Below are 20,904 nucleotides of genomic sequence, written 5' to 3'. Positions count from 1 at the left end.
ATCCAAAAAATAAAATCACTTTTGCTGGAAAATCAATGTCGTATTTTTCTGACATTTAATTCCAAAGTGCAGCATAGGGAATAAAAGTTTAAAGATATGCAAAATAAATAACTAAATAAAGTAAGACAGAGTGGTAGCAAACTGGCCAGATTGATTTTATTCACACCCAAACACATTAGGGCCACTTTTACAGAGTTTGCCAGTAATGCGCTATTTTTGTTGTCTTGGCATTGTTTTCCCAGGGCAGGGAACTAGTGCGCCAATCCTGGAGGTACTGCAATGTGAGGATTGAAAAACAAAATTTGTACTGCTGCTCTGCATCGAGGGATGTTGTCTTTTTTTCCCATACTGCTTACGTTTTGTATGGATATAAGCAATGGTCATTGAAATGGGTCCATTCAGGGCCCTGTTGTCATGTCCTTAACTTTTCAGGCAAAAGCGCTCACTGATTTCTGAACAGTGAGTGTAAAAGCGTTAAGGTAAGCATGTTGTTCCTGCTTACATTTCACATGGTTTGCAAAATTTTGCATTCCCTATGATTGTTTGCTTTTTCCAGGATGCTGTCACTTTTTACTTTTAGGCCACATATTGCTCTTGCCCAGTGCGTAATTAAAAATTTGCTAACATTCGTGACAAGAATTTTCAATTCTATTAAGGACAAGGAGGCGAGGATTATGCTTTCTCATTTCTTTACTAGAAATGCTCAGCAGCCAATAAAAACACAGTATATGTAACAAAAAACTACAATACCCATAAACACTAGGGTATGACGTATATAATCATAGAGTCCACAGTATAAAAGCTAATATGGCAAGTACAACATCCTCTTTCTTTGGTGAGGAGAACAGTTCAAATAGAAGGAAACAGATTAAGAGTCACGATGACCAATAGGAGGGACCACCATCAGTAGCCGCAGGAGTCCAGAAGGAAAAAACACCCAGCACTGGAAGGCAACAGGACCCCGGTAGCCGAAAGCCATCGGATGCAGAAGAAACCAGAAGAAGCAGTAACATCGTCACTTCGGGTCAGAACCTGAAAAGAGACAGACTGCCGTAAAATACATCCAATATATAATAAAATATAACAAGGGGGGGAACAAATATCAGAGAGCAATACATATCAGAAGATATATAGTATATATGCAAACATCAGTATAAATGCAAATAAATACATCAGAAGAAACAAAATCGGTGGGATAATCCTCGCCTCCTTGTCCTTAATAGAATTGAAAATTCTTGACACGAATGTTAGCAAATTTTTAATTCTATGTCAGGACAGGAGGCTCCGATTATGCTTGTTCAAAGCTTATCCACCACTACTGAGGCAACATGATCAATAGGTTTATAATAAAAAGATTTAAACATGGAATCAGAAGACCAATCTGCGGCCTTCATAATGTCAGACAAAGTAACACCCATTGAAAAAGCTTTAGAAGCCATAGCTCCTCGTGCCGAATGAGCACCAAAAATGGACACATCAATACCAGCTTCAGACACAAGCCAGCGAACCCAACGAGCTAAAGTAGCCGGGGTAACAGGACGAAAGGGTTTCTGCAAAGCAATCAACAGTTGACCCTGTAAATCAGAACGTAAAGAAGCAGTACATACCTCATAATCCTTGACGAATTGGACCACACAAAGGTTGGGATGAAGAGGAAAAGAAGGATAGGAAATTAATGAAGTATTCGTTTTGGTACGACGAGAGAGGCGAAAAGTGACACCCCCAGGAGTAAAACAACGACCAGCCAAGTCTAATGCCAGAACATCAGACACCCGTCGGCAAGAGACAAGGCATAACAACATGGTCAGTTTGGCTGACAACTGTTTGCGGGAAAGTAAGGAATTGGAAGGCCAGGCGTCCAAAAACTTCAAGACAATGGAGACATCCCATAAAGACGTGTATTTAGGACAAGGGGGATTCGCCAGGCGAATACCCTTGAGCAATTTAGTAATCAAAGGATGTTCCCCAACAGGTTTTCCCTCAAGAGGACTATGGCCTGCCGAAATGGCAGAACGGAAGTTGTTTACCGTCCGATAAGCTAAGCCTGAAGAGGCAAGAGAAGCTAAGAAATTAATAATTAGAGAGACATCCGCTGTAGCGGGATCAGCCTCCCGTTGAACACACCAATCACACCATCGTTTCCAAGAACCTGCATAGCGTTTGTGAGTGTTGGGTGCCCAAGATTCACTGATAAATTTGCAAGCGTCGCGTGAAAGGCCTGGGACCGACCAACGGTCCCCGAAAGTCGCCAAGCCAGAAGACGGAGAGAGCCTGACTGGATCAGGGGATGCGGATTCCCGAGAGGGTCCAGCAAAATATTCCACTTCTGGGGAAGAAGGATCGGCGCCGCACAACACATTTCCAGAAGAACTGGGAACCAAGCCTGAGCCCTCCACAGAGGAGCAATCAGAATCAGCTCTGACTGATAACGCTCTGTGCGAGCCAGGACTCTCGGAATCATCATGAACGGAGGAAAGGCATAGCACAGAAGGGCAGGCCAGGACTGGAGAAATGCGTCCGTGGCCAGGGCTTCCGGATCCGGTCTCCAACTGAAGAACCGGGGAAGTTGTGTGTTGAGGCGAGAGGCAAAGAGGTCGATCTGACACTGTCCCCAAAACCGACGGAGGGAACGAAAGATGCGAGGATGAAGCCTCCAGTCGCTGAAATCCCGAAGATGACGCGAATGCCAATCCGCAATCAGATTGTTGCGGCCTGGAAGATACTCTGCAATAACAGTGATCTTTTTCTGTAGACAAAAGTGCCAAAAATCTTTGGCGATCTCCGCTAAGAGCTTGGACTTTGTGCCGCCCAACTTGTTGACATACCGAACCGCGGACACATTGTCCATGCGGAGAAGGATGCAACAATTGGCTTGAAGAGGCGTGAAGCAACGAATCGCAAAGGACCCCGCCAGGAGTTCCAGACAATTGATGTGAAGAGATAATTCCTGAGGGGACCACCGACCCCCCGTTAAAATGGGACCGCACCGGGCTCCCCAGCCCCACCGGCTGGCATCGGACTCGATCACCATCTCCGGGGAAGACCCGAACAGGGCTCGTCCATTCCATGCCTCCATGTGGTCCAGCCACCACTGCATCTCGCACCTCGCCTCTTCTGAAAGAGGAATCTGATCGGAATAACGAAGACCCTGCTGGAGATGACGAATCTTCAACCGTTGTAATGCCCTGTAATGCAGAGGGCCTGGGAAAATCGCCTGAATTGAAGACGCCAAAAGACCGACTACACGAGCTATAGATCTCAATGACACAATCCGTTTGGAGATAATCGATACCAACTCCCGTTTGATATAACGAATCTTCTGAGTGGGTAACAGAAGCTGACAGGTCAGAGAATTGACCTGGAAACCCAGAAACTCCATCACCTGAGAAGGGATGAGGACAGATTTCTGCGGGTTGACAAGAAACCCTAAGGATTGGAGAAGATCGATCGTCCAGTCGAGATGCAAAATCAATTTGTGAGGACAATCTGCCATGATCAGAATGTCGTCCAGATAGACAATCATGCGGAGACCCCGAGCTCGTAAGTGTTCCACCACTGGCTTCAGAAGTTTCGTGAAGCACCAGGGTGCCAACGAGAGGCCGAACGGAAGGACTTGGTATTCGAACCAGTTCCCTTGCCACTGGAACTGGAGAAACCGCCGATGAGGCTTGAAGATTGGGATTGACAAATAGGCGTCCTTGAGATCTAGACGAACCATCCAATCCCCCGCGCGGAGATCTCGCAAGAGATGGATCCCCTCCATCTTGAAATGGCGATAAACCACTCCGCCGTTGAACTCTTTTAGATTGAGGACCAGACGGGATCCACCCCCTCGTTTCGGAACCAGAAACACCGAACTCACAAACCCTCTTGGATGCCGGGTAGTTGGAAGAATAGCCCCTTTTGCAAGAAGGGAGTCGACTTCCGAAGAAATGACCTCCTGATCTAGAAGAGAAAAAACCAACGGCGTGGGAAGGAAGGGTTGAGGCGTGGGCCGATAAAATTCTATTTTGTAGCCCTGAACAGTTTCGAGAACCCAAGCATCGCTGGAGATTAGCTGCCAATTGTGGAGAAAAAACTGGAGCCTTCCCCCCAAAACCACATCGGAAAAAGGTATCAGCCTCACCTGAAGTATTGGAGTCGTGATGACCTCCTTGTTGTCCTCCGAAGCGACCTTTCCGGAACTGTCCCCTTCCCTTACGGGAGGGATAGAAGTTTGAACGGGTGGTAAAACCGGAATCTTGTCCACCTCCACTGTGGGACTAAAATCCTCGTTGAGAATTTTGCTGGGATCCTCGGCCGAACGAACATCCCCTAAGACGCCCGGCCTTTGCAAAAACCGGCCGAAACGCCCTCCGCAGCGAGGCTTGGGCCTTGTCAAGACCACTGAACGTGGCCACAAAACTGGAAAGTTCCTTGAGGAATGGTTGACCAAATAAAAGACCCTGAGCCAAGGGACCGGCCTCTGAAGAGGAGAGCTCCGCCAGCCTGGGATCCAGGCGAAGAAGGATGGAGCGGCGTCGTTCGCATGAAAGAGCACAATTGGCATTGCCCAATTGACAGATGGCCCTCTGGGCCCATTGAAGGAGTTCATCAGGGTTTAAAAGAGCTGAGGATTCTTTAGCTAGAACACCCAAATCCAACATTTTTGTGAGGGGACCCAATAGATCTAATAATTTATCCTGACAGGAGCGCCAAGATCTGTCCAAACCTTTTTTGGGGTCTCTTGCGTACTTCTTAAGGTAGGTGACCATGGTAGGGTCGACCTCCGGTGTCTCGGCTAAATGGTCCGCCAGATCAGGACGGGGACACTCAGATCTCATGCGGGCTCGGACATCCTGAGCAAAAGGTTGGCAATGTGAGATTGCACATAATCCGCCACTGCTGGCGAAGGTAACCAAGAAGAGGAGTGGGGATGCATAATTTCCGAAGGTTCAAAGGTTAGAATGGGAGGATTCAAAGGAGCGTCAACAAAATGCTCTTTGCGAGCCCTTTTTCGAGGAGGTGGCTCAAACTCAGAAGAGGAGGAATGCGCATCATCAGCATCAGGCTCATAGAAGGAAGAAAAAGAAGTCCCAGCCGACCCTTTAGGAGAGGCCGTGTCCGAAGACAGAGTTTTAGCCAACCGCTGAAAATCAGACCTATGGGGGTTGACAGGAGACTTGGACGCATGTGCAGGTGGTAACCAACCCTGCTGCTGCGCGTAAAGGGACAAATGTTGCTTCAAAGGATTGATTGCGCGCACAAGCGCCTTATTCACGGAGTGTTGCACCCCTTGATCTAGCGCTTCCACCAAATCATGCTCCAAAGAGCCAGAAGGATCCTCCTCATAATAACAGTCATCCTCTTCATAATATTCTGCCATTGGGACACAGAGTGTAACAGAAATCAATGCCCACAAGAAAACGCAAATCAATAGTGGCCAAAGGCACAATGCAGGGGGAGTGAAAAAACCCCACAGCAAGCCAAAGTGCAGATTAAATCTGAACACTGAAGTAAATAAATTCAAATGTGGAGGGAGGGCTTGCTGTCAGTAAAAAACTAGCACTCTAGGCAATGCCTATGCTTATTAATACAGCCCAAACGTTTTTTATAAGCAAATGGGCGTAATAGGGGCAAATACTCAGGCTGTGGGCTCTCGGTGCGAAGCGACCGCTCTGACAGGCGAGAAACACCTGATTCAATCAACAAAGATGGCCGCCGCGCATGCGCGGTAACGACCGACTGGTATTTGGAAAGTTGGAGCACTCGCCGCGTTAGCACGAGCCTCCCAGCCCCTGTCTCCCTCTCCACAAGCAAGCTGACAAAGAAAGACGCGGGCGCGAAGCGCCCGACTCCGGGAGGTGAACCACACGCTCCCCGCACGATGAAACAGAAGCGCGGCGAGCGGTAACGGAAGAAACAATGCGCAAACAGATTATCACCATGGCAATGAAAAACAAACAGTTAGAACGCCACCAAGCGTTAAAGTCGAGAAAGCAATACGCTACAAAAGATTATTTAAATATAACCATCAAACGTATCAATAAAATGCATAGAATAAAGACAAAAGCACTTAACTGGCTGCGGAGCAGCAAAGAAAGAGGATGTTGTACTTGCCATATTAGCTTTTATACTGTGGACTCTATGATTATATACGTCATACCCTAGTGTTTATGGGTATTGTAGTTTTTTGTTACATATACTGTGTTTTTATTGGCTGCTGAGCATTTCTAGTAAAGAAATGAGAAAGCATAATCAGAGCCTCCTGTCCTGACATAGAATTTAAATTGAGCAGCATCTAGGTGTTTATAGCTGGCAACAATTCGGTTGTAGTTGAAGGCAGTCTGAGGTTTTCTCAGTGGGGCAGTATGGTGTTCAGTGGGGGAGAGGATGTGGCACTATGGCCAGAGCTGCTGAATTTGGAACTGGGGAACCAGGTTCAGCCTTAATAACCAGTCCACCAGACCACTCTCCTGAGAGAGCACTATCTCATGCTACACCTTAGAAGGCTTCGCAAGACATTAGAATCCCTGGTGTCGTAGCACCAGCAGGTGCACCCTAGCATGACAAGTGTAGGTTAACCTTCAAGGCTTGTCCACCACTATTCATACTGAAGTTCACCTCCAGTCTTGCGGGCAGGCCTATGAAGCAGCACACCCTAGAACAACAGTGACCCTGTCACTGAGATCACAGGACCCTTGAAAAGGGCCAGCTGTAGGGCGGTGCAACCGGTGTGACCGCACCAGGTGCTGACTTTAGGTGGAGGCATCATTTTTGCAAGTCTATTATGGTTTTAAAAGCGCTTGCTGCCTCCTTCCTGGCCTCCAGCAATTTTCGGTAACAATAAAAATGTCATGATGACTCTGGTGATTAATGTTCTTCCTAGAGAGAGATCGGAATTTTGTCTAATGGAAGATTTGACTCATGAAAAGGTAGCTCAGAGGGTTAATGTACCTGCTGCAATGAACATGTACCATGCAGATCACAAAGTGCACATAATGTAAATAGGCCAGTGGGCTACTGCTTTTGTCAGAGAGATCCTTTTGTTACTTGCAGTTCATAAGTTAAAATCCTAACATAGAACAGTGAGCTATTAACTGCCATCTACTCCGCAGCAACACAAGTCACATTTTTTATTAACCTTTGATACGTTTGAGCTACAAACAATTTATTAGTTGAAATGGTCAGATCATGCTGCAGATCTTGCATTATGAGGCAAATATGGCAGAGCCATTATTATTTAGAAAACATTTGCAAACTAGGATTTTTAGCCATTCATGTTTGAACTGTTGTTCTGGAAAAGGGAGAAGTGCTGATGACAGAAACTCCATGGCTCGGAGACAAATGGCTTGTACTTTTTATCGTATTTGGGGACATTCTGTGATTAGAAGTATATCCCACTTTGTGAATACATTTAACTGTCAATAACTCATTATAACCTTAAATAATCATGTTTATCCATTGGTTGATAAAACTGGGCAGTGAAACCAAACAAATACAAAAAATTGGGTTGTTTGCGCATTCTGGCCACACCTCTGGCTCCGCCCACTGATCCAATCCTTGGGTTATTCCCGCCCTCTGATTCTCCGCCCACAGTTCCCCTACTTTTTTCCCCCCACTTTGACCACACTGATATATCGTGTTGCTGGATAGTGGGAACACCACACCAGTACAAAGTACCATACCTATGATATTAGAAATTCCAATAAACTGTTGACTAGCAGGTAGGCCACTGTACAACCTGATTAATGAGTCATTATCACACTGTTATTAACAGGCACATTTTGTAAATATAGGACCTACATTTACAAAGGTCACCCCTCCAAATCATAAGAATGTCATCTATACAGCGCCTGCAATATATAATGTGGTTAGTCAAAGTAGGAGGACAATTTCTCCAGATATGATTCTCTTTAAAAAAAACATATATATATTAGTGAACGAGGGCGAACATTTTGCCCCCATGGCCACCCCTGAGTGCTGTCTAAACCAGGTCCCATTATGTAGAGAATAGTTGTTGTTTAATGCCAGATGTGTCAATTCAAGTAACATTTGCGTGTGGTCATAGAGGGTTGCATCTCGTTTTGAAAAGAAATAGGTGAGGGCTTCCATCCCTTTATCCAAAGCAATGCTAGTATACAGGGCGCTCACATCTAACGTTACACAAACAAGATTGTCTGTCCAAACTAAATCCTCCATTTTGTTGAGAAGGTCTTTGGTGTCTTCAATGAATGCCGGAAGGTTACGTACGATCGGTTGCAAGAATATATCTATATATTCTGAAATATGTTCAATAGGCCCCCCTATTCCAGATATAATAGGTCTTCCAGGGGGCTTTTTCAAGTTTTTATGAATTTTGCGAAGAATATATATATATGCAGCTCTAGGAGTGGGGTTAAACAAATATATAAATTCAACATCCGATAGTAAACCTTCATTAAGCCAATATCTTAATGTTTTTTCAACAAGAGTAACAACTTCACACGTTGGATTTCTTGTCATTTGGGTATAGGAGTTGGTGTCTGACAACTGATGATCAATTTCTCCAGTATATTCTAAATTGTTCATAAGAACAATATTGTCCCCTTTATTAGCCTCCTTTACAATAAGATCAGGGTAGCTGGTAAGATTTTGGAGGGCTGATCTCTCATCTTTAGACAGATTGTCCTTTGACCACAATCGTGTGTTATTACATTTATCTTCTAGTTTGTAGAGATCATTAGTAACTGCTTTATAAAAGCAGTCAATCATGTTGTTTGCGGCTAGATTAGGGACAAACGTTGATTTAGATTTTAATCCACTGTTGGTTTGTAAGTTAGTAGCAATATCGAGATGTTGTAATATTTCCTCAATACTAGGTACCATGTCTATACTGTCATCCATAGATAAAAGCATCTGTACATACTGAATCTCTTTAATTGTTTGACCATTTTTATTAACAGAGTAAATAGGTATCGAACACATATTCCTATTTGTATCAAAGAATTTTTTTAATTTGAGCTTCCGAATGAATCTAAACAAATCCACATTTATTTGTGTGAAGTCAGGTTTAGAAGATGGACAAAAACTTAAGCCCTTTTTAAGTACATTCTTTTCTGTATTTGACAGTACTACATCAGACAGATTGACAATAGAAATATCATCATGTTTCTTTGTCAATTTGGAAGTTGAGGATTGATCAGTAACATCTGGCATTGTGATACCGGCACTAATCACTTCTTCTATACCCGTGATGTTGATCTGGTTACTCTTTTGGTTTGATCTGTATCGGTTCCTCCTGCCGCCTCTCCTTGTTCTCTTTCTCCTATGTTCTTTCTGTTAAAACCCAATCTCGTTCCTTTGCGATATCTTTCCAATTCTGATAAAAAAGATGAACCAGTGATGTTGTTATCATTTTTTCCTACAGTAGAAGATCTCTCACTCCTAGCTTCACTAATGTCACTAATTAGACTTGATAGATCAGACTCACTTGTTGATAATATTGTATCAGATTTCTTTTCATTAAGAGCAGTAATACCTGCCCTAGGTTTCACTTCATCAAATTTTTTAGCAAAAGTAAAGATTCTGCCACTTTTATAGTCGTTGTCATCTCTCTTAAGCTTACGAATTTTCTTATCTCTAATATAGGCTTGATGTGAACTCAATACCTCCTTGAGTATCTTGTTATTTTTTTTCAGTTGCCTCTGCCATGTTAAGGTTTTTAATCTCATCTTCTATTTCCGCTATTTCACTAAGCAATTTAGATCTTTTACATTCCGCATGGTGAGTCAGTAAATCAATCATGCCGTAAGCGGATGACGAAATAAGATTCTCCCACTCTGCAAGTAAATCGGGGTCCAGATCTTCAAATGTTGGAAAGATAATCACCCTAAGTCCCCTAGGAATTTGTTTGATATCAATATATTTTTTTAACGTGGTTAAATTCCACCATCGTGATAATTCTAACTTGCGAAGTCTCTCAAGTTTAATAAATAACTGTTTAAGCCCTTTAGGTTTGTCTTCCAATACGGTCACTGTCTAGTCCAAGAAAGATGTCTTTAAAGACTTTGTCTCTATCGTCTTCAAATCCTGCCATAACAGGAAATTGAAATTAGTATTGGATGAAGGAAATACCTCAACCAAATCACGCCTACAGAGAAGTGGAGTGCCGGTAAACACTTACAAAATTTGAAGAAAAGAGCAGGTAATATTGTCCCTAACCAGGGAAAACCTTGGCGAGCCCGCTGGTGACTCCGACATCAAGCTGTGCCACCCGCAGCTGAGGAGGGAAGATTGTGGCCAGCGAGGGGGCTCACCCTGGGTGTTTCACCGGATCAGCGGCAGTGTCCACAGGGGCCCCTTCTTTCTCCTCCCGTTGCATCTCCTGCTGAGATTAACCGTGAAGAGATCGGCACGCAGTGGGCACAACCCTGATCCTTCCAACTGTTGGCCGGCCACTTGGGACAGTTAAGAACTGCTACGATTGGGTCGCAGTACCTTATGGAAGACATTGGTGGTGCTGGGGGCCCCACGTCATACACTTGAGGACTATTGGTGAGTGCCCAGAGGCCTGCTCCTGGATCCATAACAGAGGGGGCCTGCCTAGTGGGAGACATGGAGGGACTGCCTTTTTTTGCATCGTAGTCCTGGCCGGTAGAGTGCATCTCAGGTACCACTGGACGCCCAGTGCCTGGGGGCCTTAGTACCTGCAATTGGGCCACATTGTGTGAATGGGGAGAGCCTGAGGTGCGTCGCTCTGTCAGGCATTGGGGGTGGCGACTCCACCTGAGTGTTCCTACTGTGACTCGAGCTCACAGCGGGCGCCCTTTGTGCTACGGGACCGTTGAGTGGGAAGTGTGGAAGCCAGAGACAAAGTGACTGCACTAACCTGTTGTTTTGGGGGTGGCCCACACCTAATAGGCGTTGAAGTGAAAAGGGTCCTGATTTCCCGTTAGCGAGCTGTTGACCATGACCAAGCCGAAGGGGACCTCCGCTGTTATACAGTTGAATAAGCTAGACAAGTATGCTGTCCCACACCAGCTAGCACATGAGAAAGGCGCGACAGGCGGCCAAATGACCGGGGAGGAGCCTGCCTTAGCTCCATTATGTTGGCAATTCAGTCCTTTGGGGCGAATTTGGAGACCAAAATTGACAAAGTCACCATCGAAATGAACTTAATGAGAGCGGACATGCGTAAAACCTCAGAGAGAGTCACGGCGACGGAAGAAAATGTGGGAGAGCTCCAATCGGCGACGTGTAAACTGGAGGAACGAGTGTAGAAACTGGCACATCAACATAAGCTGATGTCATTGAGGCTGGGCGACGAAGAAGGGAGGGTACAACGCAATAACATCACAGTGGAAGGAGTGTCGGAGGATGCGGAAGCCCCTTCCATGGATCTTTTTATTGAGGATCTGATATTGAACCACCTCAAGCCCAAGAGACTATCTGCCTTCCTGCGCACAGGGCCCCGATCCCGAAGCCAAAACCTGGGGCTCCTCCTCAGACGATTATTGTGGCCCCTCAATTACAGAGACCCGGATGCCATCCTGCAGGCTGCAAGAGCGGAGGAGATCGACCCTTCGAGAACTCGACTGTGAGGTTCTTCCCGGACTACACACTGAGAGTGCAGCAGGAGTGGCATACGTTCGATGGGGTGAAACAAGCCCTTCGAGAGAAAGGGATAAAGTACATGATACTCTTTCCGCCCAAAAGTTGGAAATCATTGATAATGACAAATCACTGTTTTTCACATCTCCTGGAGAGGTTCAACACGGGCTGGATGGAGAGTCCCATCGACCCTCCACTCGTCGTACTGCAGAAGACTGGCATGGGAGTCTCTTCCGCACTCTTGAATCCCCACCCAGGCGTGGAGTCAGAGATAGGTTTGTTTTCAAATCCAGGAGCTCCCGGTCTGTCAGTCCTACGAATGACGATTGATCGTCAGGGAAGCAGGAGTATGGATTCATTGTTGACTTTCACTGTACATTGTAAAGACTCTGGGTGTTAGTCCTCCACGTCCGTTTTGGACTTTATGCTCCGGGAGAGCGGTGGACTGGGACATGTCTGGATGGGATATTGCAGTCTATGTTCTGGTGTATTGGGATGTGAGGGGGTGGGGCGGGATGCTCGGGTGGGAGCGTTGTTTGGTGGCGGTGCCAGACAGCCCTACTCTAATTTCTGGTTATTGGGGGGACAGGCGCTCTGCTATTGGGGATGTGGGTAGTTTCAGACCTACAGGGCAGGGTTGCAGGGAGGGAGACAGTGTTAGGGGTGTTCCTTTCTTTGTTTATGGTTTCCTGTTTGTTTTCTGCTTCGGATGTGATGCTGCAAACTCAGTGTCTGATGACATTTCTCTATGGGGTAGGCCCTGCCACGCGTAGGGGGGAGGTCTCTGTACACAGGTCTAATACTGCCGGCGTAAAGGGTGAGTCACTTTTTGCTGGTGGGAGGGTGGGGAGGCCATAGGCTAGCAACATGGCCACACGACCCATTAGAAAGTTGTCCATCCTTTCCTGGAATGTGAATGGCCTAGGGGACAAAATTAAACACACCATGGTTTTACAATATTTGCACAGGCACTCACCGGACATTGTCTTGCTTCAAGAGACGAACCTCAAGGGTTATAACTACCTAGCCCTTAACAGGTATGGTTATAAACTACAAGCGCATGCTGCATTCACATCAGGGTCCAGGGGTATGGCCATTCTTCTCAAAAAGACGATGCCTTTGGTAATACAGCGCACATGGCGCGACCATCCTGGACATTATGTGGCCTTGTCGGGAACTTGGGAGGGAAACATGTGCTCGGTATATATTCCCCTGAGACTCCAGGAGATTACCTTCCCGGACCTCAGTAAGCTCATACTGGCATTTCCCCCGGGGATCTTGATTTTGGGGGGTGACATGAATGATACGGTGACACCGGAACTGGATAGGGAAGTTCTACCCCCTGGGGCACATGGGCCGTGTCCACTGCACACTTTTGCACGCTCGTTGGGTTTGGTAGATCCCTGGTGATGCCATAACCCCATGTCTAGACACTACACTCATATCTCGGCTTCTCATGGCAGTGGCGTGAGGTTGGATTACATTTTCACCCACACTACTGTGGCAGTGCTCTTTCAGGGAGGGTGTCACATGGCGCGAGGGATATCAGATCCCTCACCGGTTACTGTGCAGTTACCAGGGCCAGATCGCAAATTGTCCCTTCCTCCGAGATTGGATTCCTTTCTGTTTCGGGATCAGGAATTTCGAGAACGCTTTGAGGAATGCACGGAACAATACTTTGCCGAGAGTTCCGGCTCTGTGAGATCCGCTTGTATTCTTTGGGAAGCGTATAAGGTGGTGGCGAGGGGCTTTGTACAGGCGGAGAGCGGCGTGCAACGCAAAGAAAAACGAATCCAGTGCGAGGAGCTTGAGCAGGAGACATTTGCTCTGGAGCGAACATTATACGCGGACATTGGGGAGGTTGGCGGGATTTGGCAGAAAACGCGGGTCGGGCTCATGCGATTGCCACTCAATGACGAGTTTACGATGGGGGTGATAAAGCCAACAAACTGATTGCATGGCTAGAAAGGAGGGATAGGAGCCGCAACTGGGTTTCTGAGATTCGGTCCGCAGAGGGGAAGCAAGGGAGCGCCGGGGCCGCCCTGACGGAAATTTTCGCCAAATATTATGAGAAGATTTACCAGTCCCAATCCACGTGGGTGGAATCGGATTGTGCCACCTTCTTGCATGACATTTATCTTCCGTAACTAGGGTCGGATGACAGGACTGGGCTGGACACCGACTTCCATTTGGAAGAGGTAGAAAATGCCATGTGCGACTTGCAATCAGGGAAAGTGGCGGGCCCGAATGGGCTCCCCACAGAACTGTTTACATGTGTGGCCTGCAAGCTAGCCCCCGACATGCTCGACATGTTTCGGGAGGCATTGGACTTTTGCCGTCTCCCCGAAGACACAAGATTGGCAACTATAGTAGAACTCCTTTGAAAGGGCAAACCGCATGATCTGTGCAGCTCCTACAGACCTATCTCCCTTCTGAACTTTGAGGCCAAGATTATCGCAAATTACTTGGGCCATGTTATACAGACACTGATCCACCCAGATCAATCTGGCTTTATGCCATATAGGTGCACTAGGCTCAATCTGAGACCATTATATGGAGTCATGCATATGACTCAAATGCAGCCAGACGTCCCAGCCGCTCTTGTTTCGCTTGACGAAAGAATGGCCTTCGACAGCATCAAATGGTCCTACCTTATCGTGGTGCTGGAGAAGGTGGGCTTTGGCCCGCAGTTGCAAAAGTGGATCCGGTTGTTATACACGGCTCCGATGGTGCGCGTTAGGGTCAATGGGGTAGTCTCCAGGGCATTTGCGCTACACAGGGGGACGCGGCAGAGGTGCCCACTAAACCCGATGTTATTCACGCTGGCACTAGAACCCTTAGCGCCGTGGATCAGGAACGACCCGGTGGTAAGGGGCATCGATATAGGGGGGTATTGGGAAAAGAGCATATTTTTGTATGCGGACTATATTCTCCTCTATGCGCACAGGCCCCATCAGACATTTCATAGACTCATTCATATTATAAGATCTTTCAGTTCTTACTCTGCGTATCGCATTAACTGCGACAAGTCCTTGGTGTTTTCTTTCGCAGGGGACCCTCCAGTTTTGACCTCGGCATGCTCGGAGATAGGATTGCAGGATAAGTTCAAGTATCTGGGTATCTGGGTGACCAAGTCGGTGGAGGAGTTCATGCAACTGAATTTACATGGGCAACTAGCCAGATTACGCTAGGACACGGAGCATTGGAGGGGGCTACCGATCTCCCTTATGGGCTGGGCGGTCCTCTTTAAGATGATGGCCCTCATGCATATGCTCTATGCTGTCCAGAATACTCCATCCAGGAAATGTTCTTTCGAGTGATCGAGTCCGAGCTAAGCAAGTTGCTCTGGGGTGGGGGCAGTCCCAGAATTGCTCTTCAGAAGCTAAAAAAGCTACAAAAGTGGGTGTATGAAGGGGGGATGGCAGTCCCGGATATTCGGAAATACTAATGGGCCGCACATCTCATAAATGTTAATGGTTGGATTTTTTCCCCGCTCGAGAAACCAGCATACAGGCTGGACAAACTGGCATTGGGTACCGATAGCCATCTGGGTCAACTGTACCACCGGAGTAGAGGGTCTGTACACCTGCCACCACACACAAGTACAGTTCTTGACATTTGGTACAGGGCAACTAAATTGACGGGGTGGGAATTGAGACTCACGGAACAGACTCCAGTGTGGGAGGGAGATTTTTTGACAGAGGTGCTGCGGTTATGGGGTTTCTGTAAATGGAGTCTGATCGGTATAGACGTGCTTGGGGATGTCTGGAAGGGTGGCAAAATGGTGACGTTCCAGACCCTACAAGTGGGCTTTCAAATGGGGGACGGTGAATTCCTTAGATATCGACAGTTGCTCTCTACATTACATTGCCATTTTAAAGAAGGGACTACGATTCCAGAATATTCCCCACTAGAGGATAGACTCCTCTTAGACCCCATGATTGAGAAAGCGGCATCACTTACATATAAAAAGCTGGTAAACAATTCTCTGGACTATCTAGGTTCCCTGTAGGAGGCTTGGGAGTCGGACGTGGGACTGTTGGAGGATAATGATTGGGAGGAGGCCCTCCAGAGACCCAGAGAAATAGCTATCAGGGCGCGCTTTCGGCTTGTTCAACTCCATATCCTCCACAGGTCTTATGCCTCGAGGATGGTGCATGTCCGGATGAATGGGAGTGGTTCTGAGCTATGTGTCAGGGATTGTGGCGAGAAGGGGTCATTTTTCCATATACTATGGGCGTGCCCCAGGATTCAGAATTATTGGAGGGGTGTAATTTGCATAATGGAGGCTGTTGTGGGCGAGCAGGTCCCAATGGAGTACAGGTGGCATATTCTTGGGGTTACAGGAGTGATCACTTGGCCGCAGTGGGCACAGCTGTGGTTGGCATTAGCTGGGGGGGAGACGCAAAAAGGAACATTGCACATGCATGGGGGGCGGCGGAGCCTCCAACAGTAGCAGCATGGCTGTGTGATATGGATTGGTGCCATAACGCAGAGCAGGTGGTCTAGCAAAGTCGTGGGTGCCCTCACAAATGGGATAAAATATGGGGGGCCTGGATAATATATAGAGGCCTATGATGGGGTTTGGAGGGGACGCTGAGTGGGCTATCCTTTGAAGGGTGAGTGACAAACACAAGCGGTCGTTATCCAGAACTGCATTACATGTACCAGCGCACTACATTGCAATGAATGATGATGACTGTGTACTCAACTTAACTTGTTCATGGATACTGGGATTTGCTTGTATTCAACGACTGTTTTCTGGTTCAATAAAAGGATTTACAAAAAAAAAGTGCATATGTTGGATTATTGTATTATTCATTTCATGTAAATGTTACATGTATTGGTATTATTTGTATGTGTGGTGTACTATTTATGTTGTATTATTAGTATTGATATGCCTTTATATATGAACCATTTTATGTCTGTGGCTTCAATGTATTACTCATTTTTTAATGTACCATGTTTCTTTTTTGATATTCTTTGCATTTATATTTTCGAAACAAAGCATTTGATGATGAAGAATATATTTGTGGGTATTTTTCATGAAATGATTGTAATCAATATTGTGTTTTTTAATATTTTTAACAATGTGTACATATTTAAACAGAAAACAATAATTTGTGATGCAATACTTCTTCGATATTGTTTAATATAGATATTTGTTTGCACTAATATTAGTGTTTTTTTTGTTAGGTATCAAATTCTTATATTTTTGTAATCAATAATATTTTGGTAAATTGATATTGATTGTCAAAATATTCCATCAAATACCCTTTTCATGGCACTGTTGAATACGTCGAGGAGTGTGTTGACATCTGATGAAGGCCAAGCAGTGATTAATTCACCTTAGAAAGAGTCCAATGGAATCAAGCTATATTTGGCTGATGATCCCTAATACAGGTGAAGCCGGTCTTAACTTGCTTGTGTTCTGGTACAGGGAGGACCTGGCCTGGCAGTTTGGGCTGTACTTTTCCTATTGGAGCAGGGTCAGGAATGATTTGCAATTAGCTTGGTCCAAACTGAGGTAGCATGGTGGGAAAAAAATGATTGATTGGGATGCTGCCCAAGTTATTGCTAGTAACTGAGATTAGTTCAAACATTCCCTCCATCAACTTGTATTTGATGCCATGTATTATCATGTAGAGCACATTTGTGGACTTACAATTGGTATGGTAATGAGTACTCATGGTGTGTTAGACCTAGGTTAAGGGACCTAGGTGAATACATTTAGGGCCTTATTACGAGTTTGGTGGTACAGGAGCAGCACAGCCCTGCTCCTGCACTTCGAAAACCCGTGTAGGAACCACCTGCCAGATCCAGAGTTTTCTCCGGGTCTGGCAACCATTTTTTTGGCATTCCCAGGGAGGTGCCCAATGAAAATGTCAAACACACTACCTGCATGGCATGGAATGCAGCGTCCATGCCGTGCAGGCACTGGTGTACATGCACACAGGGAGGTACATGTTGTGCCCCCCTGTGTGCATTTATATGGCGTGAGGCACAGGGGGTCCAGTGGGGTCCCCTTTGTTTCGTCTTCACCACCGTTTTCATGGCGGGCTCACCGCCATGAAAATCTTGTTGAAGAGGAAACTTACAATATGTTTCGCCAAGCATATTGCGGCCTCGGGACCGCCATGCAACCGCCAGGGAACGGCAGTTACGTGGCAGCTGCTAAGGTTGTGGTGGTCCCAAGGCGGCCAGACCACACTAATCGTAATAGGGCGGTCAGGCGACTGCCACCTTGAGTCTGGCGGCCCATGGGCTGCAAGACTCATAATAAGGGCCTTAGATGTCTCATCTAAGGGATAGACACTATATCTACCACAAGGAAAATGATCCATGACTGAGAGTTAACCCATAGTATGGTAGTTCTTGGTTCACCATTAGGTAGGAATGGTCCTGTATGTATCAACAAGTCATATAGTCTAGTTCCGCTACCTAAGGAAAACAAGCATTTTCAAGTGCTTAATTACTAGAATTTAAGATAAGCCAATTCATAGAAAATGTTTTGTGTTAACACTATTTGATATCATTGTTTTTTTGCATGTCATGTTTATCATCTTCTGCTCATGGGTGGGTTGTAACAGGACCTCATGATTATTGCTTATAGACTGTTTCCTTACCCTTGTCTTAGCCTTTTTAATAATTTTGAAAGCATAATGCTGATTCTTTAACTCATGTGGCAATACTGGGCCTACTTGAACAATTACTTCTCAATAACGAAATTTGATCAAGGGTATATTTTCTGTTAATGATTGGGGATGAAATCTATCCTGGAGTAGGATACTGTTTTTATCTTTAGACTTATGGTAAACTTCAGTCCTGAGGAGCCCATTATTAGGTGTGATTTTCAAGTTAAGAAAAGTCAATTCAACGTTAATGTTGTGTGAACCTTAGATATCATTTAGAAATATTGACCCACATGACAAACTCTATATTTTTGTCCCATTTATCATTCAAAATAAGTACTCATCATCAACATATCTACACCAAAAGCTTAGGTGGACTTTGTAAGGGTTGTTGTCCGTAAAGGTATGTTCTTCCTCAAAATGATCACATCTCCTAGCTCCATCACAAAACGTTTTCAAGACATTGTCTCTACTACTAAGCTTGAGAATTCTTTACACTAATTCTGCATGAAGAGCTCTTTGCAGTATGCTCACCTTGCTACATACTAGTTTGTCCTGGTAAGCCATGTGGAGGATATGGTACTCTGGGGGTAAACTGGCCTATCTAAAAAATCAACATGCAATCATGTGGAAAAAACACCTCAAAAAGATAGCTGCTGGTCAGAGAATGTAAGAAGTTGAACTGATATAAGGAGGTGCTGGTGAGGAAGAATCTTTTGCGGGAGTCTTTCATAGTGTTCAGTCATCAACCACAGCACCTTTGGCATGGCACAAAGAAAAGGAGGATTTATTAGCCCCAAAGACTCGGAAAAGCTGCCCCTGGGCCACATGTGGATATATCGTCACAGAGAAAACAGTCACAACAATACGCAATCAAATCTATGTTCAAATAGGATTCACCATACCGCCAAGCCCATTAACCAGCCTATTTATAGAATTGGAAGCTGACCAAAATGTAAGCCATTGGCCTCTTGCCTTTTTCTTTGATAAATGGTAAAGGGGTTTCTAGAACTTGTGGAAACCTTCTGTTCAAAATAGGAGGTTCCAAGCTAGACCTATTCTTCCACTGCTGCTGTGTCAGTTCTGCACCACCAAGTGATAGTAGTAGTATCACTTTATTCGGTTTCTATGAACCATCAAAGTATGCATATACAATGCAATATATATAAAATATAGATATAAAACATCACATATCCATATCAATTACAATTTTAAACTGTTTGTTTGACCATGAATAATAATAATAAGTACACATTCCATCCCTGTAAACAATCAACTAGAGGAACAGCCCATGGCTAAGTGCAAAAGAGAAAAAAAGTCAGCAATTTTTAAAATCACATAATAATCTAAAACAGTAGGATTATATAATCATATAATATTAGGAAATATTTAAAAATGTTGACGTCGGTCACTAGACTACAGTCATTAAAATTTTGATTCACTTGTACCAAACAGCCTGTGAAAACTAACAGCAAAGACAATTACAGAAGATGTATCACTTTTTAAGATTGTCAGGGTTGCAAGATATTTAATTAAACCCAAGTTTGACATATTAGGTGGATTCATTTGTGCAGAGACCCAATACTCGGGGCAGAAAAGCATGATATGTCTCTCGGTCTCACTGTCCATGCCCCAGGCTGGGCAAGTACTAGAAGCAAAATCCTTATTTCATTGGTTAGTAAATATTCTTAGCGGGAGGATACCTAATCGGAAGCGGACATACAGACTTTTTGCTAAGGGTGGGAACTAAATCTGGAAAAACATGGAAAGAGCTTAAAATCCAAGAACAAGGTGGTTAAGGAAACATTTAACCCTTTATTTATATAACCTTCATGAACATATGCCCAATAGAAGGTTTTAAAGCAATTGAGGTCAGCTTTACGGAGGGTATCTGGCACATCCCATAATCTTTGCAAACCCAACCTTTTATAATGATCAAAAACAGATTTGACCCAGGGTGCTTACTTTGCGCGCATAACATTTAGCAGATTTATGAGAGAGTCTCTGGAGTCACTAAGCCTGGGTGTAGACCCAAGATAAACCCAATACACTAAAGGTTTGAGTGCTACCAAATCAGTGATTCTTTTAATCCTAGGTCAAAATATAATGGGTTAGGAGGAGAGCAGGTTGGGAATGAAACTAACTTCCTTACAAATTTATTTTTAGCAATAGATAATGAGTGGACATCAACGCAGCCTCAAATCGCGGCACCATAGAATGCGGCACCCTGTGGCTTGGCACGGTATACCTCTTGGGACAGTGAAACAGAACGTGAGCTTGTTTGCTTACACAGTATAATAATTAGGGGTGGGCAGAAAACTACGCTCCGTCAGCGTAGCAGATAAAGCCAGCCACTCCTGCACACCGGCCCGGTCCCTGCTTCTGATAGCAGCCAGACTGGAGAGAGCCTCCCTGGGCCCCGGTGGACCCCTGTCTCCAGCACCCAGACCCTCGGCTGTCTTGCAGGACGGGGGGCTCACGCCCCCCGGGGCCTGCCGGACAGAGCACGAGCCCCGGGTCCGGTCCCAGCTTCAGAACCCTAGCCAGGCCGGGGAGAGCCTCCCTGGGCCCCGGTGGACACCCTTCCCCAGCACACGGACCCTCGGCTGGCTTGCAGGACGGGGGGCTCCCGCTCCCTGAGACACTGGGACGGAGCACAAGCCCCGGTTCCGGTCCCAGCTTCAGAACCCTAGCCAGGCCG

This window comes from Triturus cristatus, chromosome 3_2 (assembly GCF_964204655.1).
Source record: "Triturus cristatus chromosome 3_2, aTriCri1.1, whole genome shotgun sequence".
NCBI classification, from domain to species: domain Eukaryota; kingdom Metazoa; phylum Chordata; class Amphibia; order Caudata; family Salamandridae; genus Triturus; species Triturus cristatus.
Note: the sequence above shows the minus strand (reverse complement) of the source record.